This window comes from Parasteatoda tepidariorum, chromosome 8 (genome assembly GCF_043381705.1).
Source record: "Parasteatoda tepidariorum isolate YZ-2023 chromosome 8, CAS_Ptep_4.0, whole genome shotgun sequence".
Taxonomy (NCBI): Eukaryota; Metazoa; Arthropoda; class Arachnida; order Araneae; family Theridiidae; genus Parasteatoda; species Parasteatoda tepidariorum.
Window position 1 is genome coordinate 61264367 of NC_092211.1, and position 14777 is coordinate 61279143.

Sequence of the window (14777 nt, forward strand, 5' to 3'; positions counted from 1 at the left end):
TTCTGCAAAAAAAGAACAGATTCTGCTAATAACGAACTAATGAACATAGATTTTGCATTAATTTTAAGCTTTGTTAGGATTTGAAATGAGGAAATATAAAGCTCTTTATCTCAAAAAAACAAACAATTTTTTTCATTATTTATTTATTATTAATGAACAATTACTTGTTTTCTTAAAAAATAATTCTTTAAAATGAGTATAAGAGCACTTTAATAATTTTTAAAAAACGATTTCTGTAAATTATGAATTTTCGGAATCTTTTAATAACTGCAAGTTCTAGGCTTTGTTACAATACAGAAAAATGCAATGCAATGCAATGCAATGCAATGCGATGCAATGCAATGCAATGCGATGCAATGCAATGCAATGCGATGCAATGCAATGTAAAATTTTTGTCAAATTTTTGTTCATAGTCAAAAACAAAATGCATTTGCTATTTTTTTTTTAAAAAAACCAATACTATAATTAGGAAATTTGTGAAATCCTTTTCTGATTATCAATTTTCAACTTTTTGAACTAAAATTAAGCTATTTTTGGACAACAAGTTTTTGTTGTTCAATAGTAGTAAAAGTTGAATAAATTCATGCTTATGTAGGCATTATTATATGAAAAATTAGAAAAAAGGAAAGAAAAAAAAAGGGAAGTAATTTCAATGCACTTTTTAACGATGACAGAATTTTTCAATATTTTTGCATCTTTAAAGACCTACAGAAGAATTATGAGCTCTTTTTTCTTGCAAAGATAAATAATTCCATGATTCCGAATTGATATGGTAACATTTCTGTCTTGCTTTCTTATTCTTTTGTTGGTACAAACGCAGTTTTTAAGAAGCGTTTAATTTTTTCGATCTGAAAATGTATTATAGAGAATTATTTTTATCGTGAGTATAATATAAAAGATTGCGTTTGGCACGATATACACACTCTTGGTTCTAATTTTATTAAACTTTACATTCAATCTATCAGTTCTTCAACGTGTATTAAATAGTAATAGAGAAGCTCGGCAGATATCATGAATTTGTCAAAAATAAGATATAACTGGTCAACATATGAAGAGATATTGCCATCTGCAGCAGGTGAGAGACTATTTCATCAACAAAACTGAAAGGAAAAAAAAAGAAAAAAAACATCAGAAACTTATTTTTGACCTGAACTATACTTAGAAGATGCCCAGAAAGATTAAAACTTCCCGGTTTCACAATCACTTTCAACTTGGATTTAAGAGAAGAAACAAGTTAGAAAGATGTTAAAATAAAGCAGCATCTGTTTCATTACAACCATGTAAGCAGCATCAGAACATACAACAAAAATAATCAACAATTTAAGGAATAATACTTCCCTTCAGGTTGCGCACGAAGGGGGGGGGGAAGCATAGACAGCATAAGGGTTAAATAAAAAAAATTAAGCAAATAAATGAAGGGTAGCGAAGATGAATATAAAGTTACAGATGCACCTTGTTCACATTGATAACCAGATTAGTGGCTTTATTCCTCACTGTCACGCAATTGAAGGTTACTCTTGGAATGATCTGCGCCACCTGTCATCAATACGAATAACTAGTTTCAGCGACCATTAATTGAGATGCGGTAATCTCGTCGAAGTAGCTTTCGATGAACAGTTATATTCACTTAATTTTTTGATCAATCTCCTAGGGTTTATGACTCACAAAGGCTAAAGTATTTTCTAATTTTTTTAAAATTGAATATCGAAGGATATGATTGTGTACGCGTATACTCTTAGTTCTTACATCGAAAATTTTTGGTCACAAATCAAGACATATAACTAAATCACTTCGGTCATAAATCAGGACAGTTATATTAACTTAATTTTTTAATCAATCTCCTAGGACTCTTTAGGGCTAGAGTATTTTCTAATTTATTTTTAATTAGACATCTTAGAAATCGATTGTATACGCGTTTTCTCATAGTTCTTTAATCAAAAATCTCTGGTCATAAATTACGTACACAATTTTTATAACCGTCGTTGAATAGCGGACCAGATTTGGATTTACGACTATGAATATTCAACTCCATAGCCTTGTAATTTTGAACCCAATCCAGAAGACAAGGGAACTCCTGTATCAAGTATTGGAAGAAATTTGCCTTCGTGGAGGACTTTTGGATGGAACTAACCAGCATTTTCGATACGTGGAGAAGTAAACCGCAAAAATCTCCCATGGTTAGCCCGACAGCAAGGAGACTCTTACCCATGATCCGTCTATCACTGAGGATATTTTACGTCAGCACTGTGGTCGGTGCTAGCCGAGAATTCGTATCGACCAGCCATCGCTGGGATTCGGACCCGGTTCACCTCAGTGGAAGGCGGCGAACGCTCTTATACATACATATATAACTAGTAATATTTACTAGTTTTCAGGTTAAAATTCGTTGTAAAATCGAATTAAAATTCATTGTAAGATTCGCGCCCTTATGACTCCTCCGCCCTCGCCATCTTAGAATTTAGTTTAAATTTTTAATTTGTGTTTTCTTGATATTTTTTGTACTTTACAAACTTTTCATGATATAGTATTATTAGACATCACAATACCTTAAAAAAAAAGAGTAGAAAAGAAAGAAGTCGCTTTATTAGATTAGAAAAAATGGCACTTGATAGTTTTTAGAACTTCTATGAATTTTTACTCAAATCTTTAATGTAATAATAAAATGATGTGATTTGTGGTTCTAAATGTGCAATTCAAAACTGTATATTTCTCAGTTTTCAAAATTTTTAAAGTTTAATTTTTTAACAGAAACTGGTGAAAACCGATTTAGATGACGCTAAAAGTTCTTTCTACATTAATTGCTTAAAAACAAAGATACTTATCAGAAATCTAAAAACAGGCAACTGTACACTATTTAACAACCTAATGATTGCAGAATTGTATTCGAATAATTTTTTCAGAAATATTAATGGAAAGCATAAAATACCTCTCGTTTTATATCACAAATTGTGATTGAGTGGTCGCTTTGTATTTTACCTGTATCAAAAGATACTGCTAAATATAGTAAATATCTATCATCAGTTTACAATGAAAATTGACTAAAAATGTCCGCCTTCACCTCTTCAACAATTGCGCTTGATCGGAAGAAGATTCTTAATGATAGAATCATAAAACTTGGTACACATACTAAACACATATGAAAATTTAATTTTCGATGGAACACCATCTCAGATTTAGCACATACGGCTGTTTTCGAAGGCTCCGTCATGATATGTAATAATTTTTTTTGCAAATAATATGCTACTTATATAACTGCTGAGAGTTTGCAAATGTTACTTATGATTGTTAGGTCAAATTCAGTTTATCTAAAGCCAGCGTTGTCTTCGCTTATTCTAAAAATGGCGCAAAACGTCAATATGAAGAAAAACCACAGTTTCGTAAAAATGAAAAGCATTTGTGGTCTTTTTTTATAATATTTAAAAATTCACTAAAATGCTGCATTAAAAATTTAATAACTTTTAGAATATTTAAGTTATTTGTCTGTTCGAAAGCCCAGATAATTTCTCACGGTAAGGTCATATATTAGTTTAAAATCATCACATTACTTCAAGTGTAAGGCACTTAAACTGTGGCTTTTTTTATTTCATTGGCGACAGAGCTTTGAAAAACAGCGTGAAAAACAAAATGGTGGCCTCTAAAAATTTTTGCACGATCTTTTTAAATATTTTTGGACAATTTTGAATGATATCTATTATAGAAAGGACTAACATTTGATATTTTGTGCATACAGTTATCAATTTTAATCATTGTATGTCATTTGGGGCAATATATATCACATTCTCGCTTTGCTCACAGACACCACAATTACGTTTCAATCACTTTGGTTTCTTGATGATAAACAGATTTCTACAACAAAAAAAAATTAAAAAATCCCGAAACGTTTTGAATATATGGGGCAGCTACGGTGCATGTAGTTTTCAAAAACGTTTCTGGATATTTCGAAAACCTTCTTCTGAAATATTCAGCAACATTTCGCTGTACTTCAGAAATATTTTGAATCATATTTGCCAATTTTTTTTTAAATTTTATTTTGAGGAGTATCTTAATGCTTTGTGAAGCTAGGCTACCAACAATGTCAACCGTCATGTATCAAGAGTAATCTCAAGGTAGAACCGAGTTAACAAACATGTCCTACATATTAGTGTATCAGAATTTAATAGTTAAAGTGGTAGCTGCGCTACACTCTGAAACTGAATCAGCGTCGATGCGATTCAGTTTAATATTTTTAAAAATAAAAGAAATATTTCTTAATTGATCCGAAACATAATATATTAAAGGAAATTCTCTGAGATTTACGGAAAATTTTTTGTCGAGTCAAAATTAGTTTCTGAAATTTTTTAACAGTGTTAACTAAAGTTCTTAGGGTGAGGCCAAAAAAATTTGTAATTTTATAAATAAAACGTAACAGGATTTTTTTTTCCAATTTGGATTAAAGTTATCGCCGAATGTTCACTGAGCAACCTCTTTCTGTCCAATACATTCTGAAATTATTTTTCTCTTCAATTCCCAGCACCCGCTGTTCTAAAACACCTGATTTTTAAAATGCCAATCTAGCTTGAATCAAACATTGTTTAATCCATTTGCTTACCCGCACAAGTTAAAAATATATCACATTGTTCTTTCTTTGTAAGATACATTTGCCCTCATATAACGTTATTTGATCCGATATATGAAGGATTTTTTGAAATCTTTCGATTTCTAGCTTCATTATATATTCTATAATTTTCTACTATGCAATATTTTTTTTTGAAATATTCTTAAATAAATTAGGTTAACTTTTTTTTGCTCTTAATTTTTTTTTAATGTAATTTAAAATGTTTCTAAAAAAATTTATGTAAAGAAAATAATGAAAAAAAATTTAAAATTAACTGGATATAACATTAAAAAGGATTTTTGGGAAGGTTAAAATGATACAGACACCAGTAAATTGATATCTGTCACATTGTTTATAATGCATCGATATTTCCCGATCAACGAATGTTTGACTTTATTACAAGCGTATAAGTCGATCCTTGATTTTCGTGAAAGGAAAAAAAAAAACTATATATATATATATACANTATGTATATATATATATATATATTATGCCTAATTTGAATTGTCCTATCGAGCTTAAATACATTTTAAATGGTATAATATATAATTACAGTAAACAACTTATTTGAATATTTATTAAAAAACTCGATACACTTTCATATAAATTACAATAAACATTTATTGAAATTATTTTAAAAGTGACTAGAAAACTCTTACATACAGAAAAAAATTTAAATTATAAATGCCAATATTGAGATGAAATATAACAAACAGACGATTGTAGTAATTTAGAATAGACAGACTAGGAACACTTTTCTTTTAAAAAAAATATTAAATTATAAGAAAATAATATTTAAATGAAATAATTAATGCTTAACATTTGTTGAAGTTTAGAAAAAGAAGACTGGAACAACCATTACTTACAGAAATAAACTCTTTTTAAAAAATGCTAATGCATATTTATTTTTATTATGCTACTAGCTGATTTCTTAAACACAACATTATAATTATCCCTTTTTTTTTCTTCATGAAATAGCTATGCGAGCTCTTACAAATTACCGGCCACTATCAGCAATTTTAAAAAGAAACTACGATTATTTTTCTTTAACTTACAGTTTCATTAATTCCAGACTACCGGTTTCTTATCTGCACAAGAAAAGATACCTGCGGTGCTACAAATTGAACAACGCGCAATCATCATTTAGCTGTAACTGTAATCGTCATCTCTTTTAAAAGTAATTCTACTTCTGCTATTCACTTCTACGTAAAAGTAAAAATAATTCCTTTACACGCCATAAAATGCAAATAGAATCAGTGGGGACATTTTAAGATCGAAAATTAGATTCTCCAATGGTTGAATGCTGGTGGTCTACGACTTGTATATGGAGATATTTTCATATGGGTTCATGTACAAAAGTAGAAAAACATGTCTGATTTTTTTTCTTAGAATTTTTATAATTCTCGCTACTGGATCTCTGGGAAAACTTAGCGAAAACTTTAAAATATTTATAATCTAAGAAGCTATGAAATGGCGTAAAATTTCAGTGATAGTTTTAATATATTACGTAGAGTACGTGATATAATTTAAACAAACCACTCTAAATAACTTTTGATCGAATCCTCACGTTTTAGGACTCAATCTTATTGGTTAGAGGGTGGGATGACGTGAAATATACTAATTAATTACGGCAGATGATATTTTAAGTAAGGAAATCTGGCAGAATTTTTTTTTCTCTAAATAAGCATACCTTTATTTAGACGGATTTCAATTTTTGATCCCCTAAATATAAGGACCATCTGGGAAATATATTCTTCATAGTTTGATCAGAAGAACGATCCTAAGTTTGAACCCCTTAGTGTTCATTTCACTTATGTGTGCTTCGCAATATCTTGAAAGCTTTTTAAGCGAATTAGCAAAAAACTAGAATAATTAAAATTAGAAAATTAGAGAATGCGTTTTTCCAAAGATAGTTCCATGCAAAAAAAAAATAATTTTAATAAGTATTTTTTTTTCTAAATTATTTTATATACTAATAGTTGAAAAACTTTTGTATTCTAAGGCCTACAATTTTTTACATGATTTTAAAGAATGTAGTTTTACATTGCAAAAAACAAAATTTGAGCTAAATCAGTTAAATAATTCCTGGTACGACTTTTTTAAGAATACGACTTCTTTACAGTGAGCAAAGGAAGAAAGAGATGCTATGATTAATTAGTGAAGACGATATTTAAAGCTACAAAACCAGACTAAAAAATCTACTTTCTCTGAATTAACAAACCTTTTTTTGACAGATTTGACATTAAGTGAAATTTACATTAAGGTGCTTTTCTGACTAAACTATTGGAACCATATTTTCCATATTGAGACTATCCTTCACATTTTAGGATTGGGAATTCAAGTCCATTTTTTTTTTAAAGTATGTGCACTTAAAAAAAGTACCTGTTTGTGTGTGATTTCGTAAATTTAAATATCGTCTGTATTAATTTAATAGTATATTTTAGATTAGGCCTTGAAGCAATTAGGATGGCTAAAATCAAACCATCAAATCAAAATTTATTCTCTTTTTTTCTGCAGGCTAAAGATAAACGAAATGAATTGGTTTTGTGCCTGACCACAGTTCCCTGATTGTTAAAACGTTAAAGTTTTGTAATGGTTTTCCTGCACGGCAGCCTAAGTGCAAATGACTTTTAATAATAACGGTAGTTTTCTTATTATGCTCTTTAGTCAAAGGAATTTTAAAATCATTGTCTTCATTCGGATTCTTCACTGAAAATAAGAATAAAAAGATTAGACGCATTATTTGAGAGATAGCAGACACATTATTTTTTAATTAAGGATAATGAAAAAAATTTTAATTATTTTTAACGAATTACAAATAATTTTTTATCTCTTCTATATCTATGAAAATTTACTTCTTTTTCGATGTCGATTAAGCTTTAAAATTATTGTCTTTATTCGGATATTTCAAAGCAAATTAGAGAAGAAAAAGAGGTGACTGATTAGATATTACAAATTAATTAATATTTAGTTAATTATAATTAAAAGTAATTTTCTTTTTTTACTTTTTTTTAATTAACCATTAATAATTTTCCATTTTCTCTCCTCTGATCACCTCTGGAAAATCTTTAATAAGTTTTTCGTTTTAACTCTTAATGTCTTATAATCAGACCGTCAGAATTCTAACCGCTTTGTTTTAACCTGCATATCAAATACGTCAAGTATAAAGACATATATGTAAGGAAAAATGAAGGCATTGTGATGCAATTATCTGGGTAATCTATAGAATGCAATGTATTTTGTATTCCATTTTATACTATGTCGGTTTCACAAAAAAATTGAACTTGAATTGTTTGTCTATTATATAATTCTGTATGACATAATTTACTACTAGTTATGCGATTAAAAAAATTGAGCTTTTTTTCTAAATTAAATAAAAATTTTAAATATCACTTTCCAGTATTCATTTATATAAAAGCAATCACGCTTTTTTATCACGCTTCTTTTTCGAATAAAAAAATGGCTCATCACTTTATTGCCCAAAACCTTCTTATATATTTAAAATAAATTTTCTCAAAATTCCCATTTCAGGTGACTGTGTTGATATTTACTAAAAATATTTTGTCGAACTGAAACGTTATCACGGAATAAGTATAATTATTTTTTTATCGATCAAAGGGGTCGGAAACGCAATTATTTTTTTTAAATATAAATATAATACAAGCTTTAGTTCTTAAGTTCGAAGTACAAAGTTAAGAATGTAAATTATGAATTAAAATAACGATGCATGAAATATAACATTTAGGTTGCGAAGAATCTATATGAAAAACCGTAATCTAGCCCAGAATCTACTTAATAACCTAACCTAAAGAGTGGATACAAAATTGCAACTATTCATGTTTTTTAACACTAGTTAGGCTTCGATGTAGACTCCAGTAGATTTAAATTTCCCTTTGAACTTTAAATCTAAAATTTATTTTCTGCTCGTACTTTAAAAAAATTAAAATTTACATTTTTGGAGCAAAACAAAAACGTCTCCAGGCTTATTTCGTGATGCATAAATATTTTTTTATTGAATTAAAAATGTTTCTGCTAAATATTAAACCTAATTTCCGATGAAAGAAACTTTTGGAGACAGCATTGGCCTACAACTAGCTGTAGAGCTACAGGAGAAGCAAAACACCGTATCAACTTTTTTCATCACCTTGAAATTAAACAAAAAATGTTTTTCGTGACATGCCTGTTAACCACTCATCACCGGGATTCCGAACTTTGGAAGATGAGCCACCCCTCTTCCACGTGATTACTTTACCTCATTCTCCAGAAATAATACTGGATATAATATTATGTCAACTCTTTTTTATTTAATGATGTCTTGTAAATAAAACTTCGACATTAAACAATAATTAAAAAGTGATTAATGATACAACATGAAATGAAAGTGCTGGACAGGAAGACATTGACTATAAACAGTACTAATAACAAACGTTTCGGACAGGTGCCGCTTTTAGAACGGTTTCGTCTTCACCTCTTTGCTCACCTGCTCGATTCACCGAAGGACATTCTTTCTCCAGCTGGGCTACATCCAGATGTTGCGCATCAGACGACAATTTCAGAAGATCACGACCCCATTGGTTTTTCTCAATTCTGATTCCGAAAATTTTGAACTAAAATGAAATCAAGATGCTGACAAGATTCTGAAAAACAGATGCTGACTTACTGAAATGCATGCCGATCACGAAATTCTGAGATAGATGTAAGGGGAAAAAAAGGGTTAGAAAAATTAAATTGGAAGCGAAAACGATTATTTACTATCGTCTGATAAATCCTGCGACTTCAAAAAACATCTGTAAATGTATAGTGATAACGCCGGCTTCTTCTTTTTTGTACTTTGAATATTGGCAGATTTAATATTAATATCTGATAATTAATGAATGTAGTTTGAATAACCTTTAAAAATTAATTTGATGTACTTCGATAAAAAATAAAAAAGAAGGATTAGAAAAAAACTGAAAGTGAAAACGATTATTTACTATCGTCTGATTTATCGTGTGACCTAAAAAGCATTTGTAAATGCATGGCTATAAAGGCCAGCTTATTCTCTGACTTACTTTAAATGTCAACAATTTTAGTATTATGCAATAATTAGCGAATGCAGTTTGTGTTATTTAAATAAAAACTAATTTAATTAATTTGACGAGAAAAGTGTATAAAAAACTAGACTGTAAGATAAGAACCGTTTTTTTACTATCGTTTTGCTAATCTGGCTTTCCGAAAAGAAATAAAAAAGAATCTATTGATTTACAGCTAAAAATTAAAGCTAATTAATTCATTTAACTTAAATAGGACTGAAAATTTAGATATTAGCATATAATAATAAATATAATAAATGAATTTTATTTGATCTATTAAAAAAATTGTGGAATTAATATTTAAGGATGTGATTTAAATTAATTTAACATATGTCAGAACCTCGATCAATTGTTTCTCTTGGAACCATTTCTTACAAACGATAAATACGGGAAAAAGAAGAATGCGGGTCAAAATGAAAGATCAAATAATGGCTTGAAAAAACATGAAGCGTAATAAAGAAGTATTGGGTTTGAAAATTAGGTAATAAACTAGGTAATAGAATTTTTAAAAGAAATCTATTAACTGTAAAGTTATGTACTTGGTGCAAACATATTTACCGTGTAACTGAAAGATGAATAGACGTTTAGTAATTTGAAATATTAGTTTCAAAATTTCGGTTTGAACATTCTTTTCTTTTTCACGCAGACAATACATTTTCGAAAATTGAAGCTGATTGCTCTTCATTTTCTGCAAATTATTTGAGAAAGTAGAAAGTTCCTCGTTGTTTCAAAGGCTTCGAGGTGTATCATCAATGTTGACTCTGGTTGCTGTTGGAAATTGTTAACTAAACTGACGAAACTAGAATGAAGACAAGACGATCGGAACTAAAATGACGCAATATTTCTTCACTTTTAACGAAAATCGTTTCCTTGAAGAAGTGAGGACAGTTATTTCGTCACTTTGACGAAATGTTCGCTGGGAGTATGTACAAGGAAACGGTTTCGTTAAAAACGAAGAAAGTTTCGTGAAATTTGAGTATCTATTTGTTACAGTGATTCAAAGAACAGCATTTGTGATGGAACAGTTGAAACAAAATGATACGTACTGGAAAACGTAAGATAAGGGAACGATGAATCTCGGTTCAACTGTATTGCTATAATTTATTTACATCACTATCTAAATACTCTTTTAACTATTCTAAATCGAAGAAATTTATTTTATAGCCGGATATCGTTACATCTTTTGAAAGTCTGGTAAATGAATGTAAAATTTCTAACAGTAGAAGGTTACAAAAGAAAACAGTGCGTATAAAAAATTTTTAAAAGTATTTAAAGTTGTAATGTTTTTCAAAACGAATTGTTAATATTTTAGTTTTATATATTCTTAATGTGATATACCTTAGCTATTTTTAAAACGGGATTTAATCATTTTAAAGAGTAAGTTTAAAAAAAATTAACAAAAATCAAACAATTATTAGATGCTAACTACTTTACTTAAAAGTATTTGCTATATCTAATGATAAAAATATTTTCAATTTTTTTTATATTGGTTTCCTTATTTCTGAAATTGGTTTCATTTAACTTTTTTAAAAATCTTTATTTCAATTTATTCCTCAACTAAATCACAGCTTATAAGTCCCAAATAATGAACTAAGAGTTGTGTCTTACAAATAAATTTTTAAAAAAAAAGTTTTTTCTTTGAAATTGCGTTTTTACTTTAAAAAAAAACTTGTTTTTACGGAATCATTTAAATGAGACTTTGAACTTTCAACTTTGCTATAGGTTTAAACGAAAGGAGATCCCAAACTTTCACAATTTTTTTTTTTTATCACATACTAAACCTCAATAGCGTTTTCAATTTTCAAACTTACTAATATAGTTTTAAATTTACTATTGTATTGCTTACTATTGAAGATTCTATTATCTTTATATTGCATTGTAAACTTACTATTGTTTTAGAACGGGTAAAGTTTCTTTTCACACATAAATGTAGGTTAATAAACTCATGCTTCCAAGCTTATCAGAAAAGGTCTAAAAAGTTCGAGTTTATCTTTATTTAAAACAATTATAAGTAAAGATATTATTTATTTAGATATATAAATTATAAATAACCAATAAATGCAATTAAACACGTAGATTCGAAAACTGCATTTGTAATATATAAGCTCATAAAGTTTAAATCGATTATACTAATATTTGATGATCTATCTTGAAAATATAAGTTTGAGAACTTATTTAAAACTTGAGGAATTTTCTTCCATTCATATGCGAGTAGATTCAAAATGTGATTTACCTTGTTATTTTTGCATTGAGAATAATTGCAACTGATATTTGAATAAAAATATTATCACATTTTTAGCCTGACATAATTACGCAAAAATTGAATTTTTTGAAAATTCAATAGTTGTATTCCCTCATTACTTCTTATAATCAAAGAGTATAAAGATATGCTAATGTCCTCAGCAGAAAAATTTGCAACTTACACGCTTAAAGTTTCGAAAAATATTGAATTTCAAGATCTTGAAAAAGAATAAAATCCTTGGGGATCTTAGAAGATTTAAATTTTAAGCCTATCAATCCTTTTGTTCCAAATGTTGAAAAGAATAACAAATCCACGTAAATCCTTTATCCAAAATCCGCACGATCCGTGCGAGTTCTTTTCTGTGTTCTTTTGCTTATCTTTTAAGAGGAACTACGGCTATATATTTTGTTGTAACAAGAAACCTCATGCTAAGTTTTATAACAAAGTTTATTTATTTTTCTTTTCGCAAAGTCAAAATAAATAAAATTACTCCTTTCTGTGCGGTTTACCAGATTAAAAATATAATACATAAATCCATCCGTTTATTCTTTTGTACGGCGATAATCAAGAATTCAAAATGTTCTTTTGAAAAATAAAATAACAGCAAAAAACCTCACCAATTTCACTCTTAAACTGGTTTTTCTTTCTTTTAAACCGTTATGTTATTTTATCTTTCGTAAAAAAATCCTCAATTCCTTTCATGTGTTCGCTACTAAAAGTCAAATTAAATCCAATTCTAAACGAAACAGGAACGTATACGAAAACCCAAAAGGGAGATTATCACGCCAAGGGTGGGTCAATCAAGAACCCCGACGGTGCTTGGCAATGAAAAAGGGACATGTCCAGCTGTCGAAATTAAAATTCAAGCCTCGTTTGGTCTTCAAGATATCGCTTGACCTCCAAAGAAAGTTTCCACGGCTCTTTTTNTAAAAAATAATAGAAATCAAAACTTAACTTTAATAGGTTGGAAAAATTAGCATTTGATAACTTTTAAAACAGTTTTCTTATAACTAAGGCAATGAAATTATGCAATTAGTAATTTTGGATAGATGGTAAGGAATAATGAATACGTTTAGATTTTTATAAATTTACTTTGATTTCAGTGTTTTACTATTATTATACTTTTTATTTATTTTTTTAATAAAATTTTTTTTATGAAGCTGAAAAATTCTTTTAACGTAAACTGCGCAAAAAGAAAAATTTTCATAAAAATCTATAATATTATCTATGCATTATGTTACATTTTCTTCCTAAAAATGGTGATTAAATAAGTGTAATGATTTAATTGAAATTTTAAAATAACACATGCTATAGGATATTTCTCGAATTCAGAATGTATGATGACCTTATATTTAACATGTTTTGAAAGATAGTGTCAAGTAGAGCAGATACCAAAAATTAAATGAAGATGATTAAAAGCGCAATCAACTTTTCCTCTCTCCGGCCATGCATCGTTGACGGTTAAGCCTGGTCACAAGGAAACTACATTTTAACCGATAACCTGTTTCTAATTTAAAGAAAAAATTGGATTCCAAACGTAGGAATTTTTAGTTTTTTATTATCCGCATAAAAATAAGCTCATATTTTTTGCTCATAAGTTCAAAATCCTTGAAAAAACGAGCTTAATGCTTATTATTTTATAACCGTCGTTGAACAATCGACCCAATTTTTGGGTTTATGACAACTCCGCAGCTTTGTAATTTTGAACCCGATCCAGAAGACAAGGGAACTCCTAGATCAAGTATTGAGAAAATTTTGTCTTCGTGTAGGACTTTTTGATGGAACTAACCTACATTTATATTATATGGAGAGAGAAACCACGAAAACCTCCCACGGTTAGCCAGAGGACAAGGGAACTGTAACCCATGAACCGTCTACCACTGAGGATATTTTACGTCAGCACTGTGGTCGTGGCAAGCCGAATGCGGAATTCGTATAGACCAGCCATCGCTGAGATTCGAGCCCGGTTCACCTCACTGAAAGGCGAAAGCTCTATCTTCTGAGCCATTACGTCTCTTATTTGAAAGTATTTGCAATTATACTCTGTTGCAAGTTGAGAAAAAAACTATTATTCCTATATATAGACGTTGTTTACTTCTAAGTTTATGTTAAATGGATGCCAAGCTCCCAGCGCGAACGTTCATCAACATCGCCAACTCTTGAAACGACGTTGCACGGCCTTCTTCTTGCTTGATTTCTTAAATTGTGTGGAATAAGAAAAAAGAAACTTATCAATTAACAAGTAATAAGAATTGAAAAAAATGATATCTGAAAATCGCAGCAAATATACATCTTTTTATTCTCATTTAAAGAAACTGATGAAAGAATAACAAATATTGTTTCTTGCAAACTATTTAATTCGACAGTGAAACAAAAGTAAAAATTCCTTAATTGGCAATTGATTTGTTAAGAGCAAAACATCATAACACGCTCCATTTTTAGTGGGCCAATCAAATTCAATGTTCTTGTAACGTCATATAGTTGTTTCTTTTCAAAAACGAATGTTCTCCTTATTTATCGATATATGTCGCCCAGTTTGGGATTCTAATGAATTTGGATGTAATCCTTTCTTAATAATTCTGTGATATGTATAGTAAAAGATAGCTTTTTTAAAAGCTTTTAAATTGCTTTGAAAGCATATTTGTATTATTTGATAACGAAATGAAACTATTGGTTGATTGCTTAAATCCTGTACAGCAATGATGGTCCTTTCTTAACTTGCATCAGACTTGCAGTTCGTTTTTTTTTTTTCAGAAAAAAATGAAGATATAGATAGATCTATTCCAATAATGATCAGAAGATTAATGTATATTTATTCAAAATATTGTTTAAGTGATAGTTTCTCTTACGACATTAGTCTACACTGAAT